The sequence below is a fragment of the Temnothorax nylanderi genome, unplaced genomic scaffold (assembly GCF_030848795.1).
Source record: "Temnothorax nylanderi isolate EJ_2023f unplaced genomic scaffold, tnyl_v1.0 TNYL_tig0023_pilon, whole genome shotgun sequence".
Taxonomy (NCBI): domain Eukaryota; kingdom Metazoa; phylum Arthropoda; class Insecta; order Hymenoptera; family Formicidae; genus Temnothorax; species Temnothorax nylanderi.
In genome coordinates, this window is record NW_027249085.1 from 1,901,555 (window position 1) to 1,904,954 (window position 3,400).

Below are 3,400 nucleotides of genomic sequence, written 5' to 3' on the forward strand. Positions count from 1 at the left end.
TTACGCTTAGTGCCGGCGATGATTAGCCGGCAGCAGAAGGAGTATTCCTCCTTGCGATATCTGACTGTATGAAGTCAGAATACGGCCAAGTGCTATAAAAGGTGAGCACTCTGGCCAGAAGAAAGAAGACGAAGAGGATCAAGGTAGGTTGGTGTATAACACCAATCAATTTGTAAAAGGTACATGGTAATGGTAAGGTTTTCTTGTATACGTGCGGTTGCGCGTAATCAGAGACGGAAAAATGCCGTCTAGAACTAAATCTGACTTAAATCCGAATTAATTTCGCGTAAATTAAAAATTAAACTCCCCATAAAAACTCCTAAACGGTTCTGATTTAAAACGATATTCGCGCGCACTTTTCTAATTTTCGAATAATCGCGATCGTGATTATAGGAATACTAGATAAAGACACGGGTAGGTAGGAATATTATTCATGTAGGTAGGTAGAAATACTGGTAAAAACTAGATAAAAATCGGGTAGGTAAGGATATGGATAGGTAAGGATGCGGGAGGGATGATTTGACGACAAAAAGAAATTAATGTATTTTATAATTTTAAGAAATTTAAATTTATTTCTATAAAAGTGCAATAATATAAACTTAAGAATTATGTACAAAGCATTACATTTTATTGTATATAAAATTGTATAAAATGTAATTGTATACAAAATTGTAAGTCTAATTTGTGTAATCTGGGTTACACGAAATGGAAACGCGTATATAACACAAATTTTTCTAAATTAAAACGTTATTAAATATATATTTTTAAAATTTTTTATTTATTCTTCTTTAATAGCGAAATTATCGCCAATTTTTATAATGTACAATAAGAATTTTTATCTAAATAAAATACAAAGATTTGATTGAAAGATGCTAAGCTAGTGATCGAATATTAACTTTCTACTCGTGAAATTTGACATCTGCGTTTTTACTGAGTCGCGAATGTATTCGAGGAAAATAGTTCCGATTTAGGAGTTATATCCTCAAGAGCATTATATCGTCAGCTACGAGTCAAAAGTCGCGAATTGCTTGTTCCTAAATTTCTTTCCGCGGTAAATATTTGTGAAAGGCTATGCGAACACCGTGTTTTTTCACGTTCGTGATCGCGATTGCTGCCTCGGCGATGGGCCTTATCGCTGTCCCTCACGTCAGATGATTGTGATGAGTAATTTCTCGTCGGTTTTCGTGAGATCTGTCCGCGACGTCTAATTCGGCGTCTAGTTGAAAGTTGGGAGCTACCGTGCAGGAACGAATTAATCCCAGGTTTTCTTAGCAGTTTCCGGAACCAGTGTTTTGGCAGTAAGTCCATAACGATTACCACATGTTTCATATATAACCGCGAATTAATTATTATATTCTTAGAGAAGATTTTATTTTTCTCATTAAATATGTTCTCTCATTAATAGTAATACTAATATTATTTTTATTAATGAAACTTGTTAATAGTAAAATGTGCGTGGATACAACGATAAATTTATAGTATTTATAATTTAAGAAAATGAATTCAAATCAAGAAACAGTTTGCATGCTCTTGTCGATATATTCGAATCATGCTTAAGAATACATACATACATACATATATATATTGAAACAGGGGCGCGGCTCCTCAAAACTTCTTCTACATTGGTTATCCGTTGTTTCACGTCTTCTAACATTAAATTAGACTTTGCTTGCTTCTGTATTAATTCTTTCAGGTATTCTACAATGCAACGAATAATATATTGTATATACTATACCTAAGTAATAATATATCGTATAGATAACATGTAAATAATGCATGTTGCTACTACTTTATTAATAAAAACCATTGCACGTAAAAAATTGTAGTCATAACGTAAGACCGTAAGAAAATTTACCAATCACTATCTTATTTTTCGACCATAAGGAGAATACTCGATTATGATTGGTCAATCTTCTTACGGCCTTACAATTATCACTAAAATTTTGTTACATGCAATGGCCTTAACCATTGTACGTATATATTTATACATACTTATTATGTTCGAGTCCTCTTGCACCTCTTGCTTTTCAAACGATCGAATAGAGCCTATAACAATATTTACACATGTTAATATTATGTTACTATAACTAATTTTTGTTTATTTCAACAATATGTGTACCTTGCACTATAACGGGCACATCAGAAATATTATACTTGTGTTTTCTTGGGTCCTGTATAGGTCATATCTTTTTCTACGGAAATGTATAGTATTACAATAGTAAACATATATCATATATCGAGGCGAAGGTACGGTAATTGTGAATGTGATCGAGTGATTTGCAGTTTCGTCATGATATTCGCGGGCGATAATCGCTCGTCCCGTCCCGGTCCGCCATATGTTTGGACTATCGAATGTGCATGGCATTCATTACCTCGAATCGTGTCGTGTTTTGAACGTGCTGTGCCGGAATTGTCGTGCGATTATATCCGATTTTTTCGAAGAGCGGAAAGAGGGCCGAGTGACAACGTGAAATCCGCGTATCGTGATTCAAGTAAAAGTGATTCAAGTAATGGCACACTGTGATGCAACATACAACGCTCGTTCATGAATATATCTTATTTTCGTGACTCGTGTATTTCGTGCCGCGTAATCGCGACTCCTCGTTGTGCAAAGCATGCATTAATAGTACTCTTACACTACTTACATTCGCGAGATTTACGTGCTCGATCCCGTAAAATGTGCGTACGATATTTAATCTTAATTGTGGTTTAATCAACTGCGTGTGTCTTTACTAACTGTCCACTTGATTCGCGCAGTATCTCGCGTCAAGATCTTCGAACATTTCGTCGCCATTAACGCGACTGCAACGCAGTGATGAAACGCGGAACGAATCGGGGCAATCGGCGTCGCGACTCCTTCAAATTTGCGCGAAAAATCTATGTTACCTGCTTTTATGTTACAGAGTAAGTACTTCCTTCCATGGGTACAACCTTGGCGAGGTGGGAAGGCCAGTACCCAGTACGAGGATTTTACCCAAACAAAACTCTCGTTCTGCTTGGATAAAAATCTAAAGACGGGGAAGCTAACGTACCCTCGTCCGCCGATTTAATTGAATGAACGAACCGCAGCCGGTTCGTCGCGTTTGCTTCGGGAGTGCCGTTCAAGTAATCGGACTAAAGGATTTTTTTAAACGGGAGTGCCGTACAGTATCGCGCGAGAAAGACTTTTACTAAAATTAGTCCGCGCGCGATTGTAGTTTATTATCCGCGAGTTTTTCTCGCGAGTGTCCTGTGCGGTGAAAGAAGGAGCCTGACGTCCTGAGAGGAGGAGGAGGTCTGAGAGAGACATGGGTCCGGCGGAGCAACCTTGGGGTAAGTCATCTTTTATCTGCATAAAATTAATAGTTTTTCTCATTTATTCGGAGTTTAATTTCGTAAGCTAAAACTATTAGAAAACAGA

General features: G+C 36.9%; 1 long non-coding RNA gene across 2 annotated transcripts; it reads right to left on the minus strand.

The window, feature by feature from the left end:
• Positions 1-1,097: 1,097 nt before the first annotated feature.
• On the minus strand, positions 1,098-2,153 carry LOC139769531 (uncharacterized). 2 transcript variants are annotated; one of them, XR_011717585.1, is made up of 4 exons: positions 2,120-2,153; positions 1,993-2,046; positions 1,576-1,698; positions 1,098-1,234 (listed from the first exon to the last, which is right to left on the minus strand). It is a non-coding gene; the product is annotated as an uncharacterized lncRNA (long non-coding RNA). The 2 variants fall into 2 exon arrangements; XR_011717584.1 differs by lacking the exon at positions 1,098-1,234 and having other exon boundaries at positions 1,461-1,698.
• Positions 2,154-3,400: the final 1,247 nt, after the last annotated feature.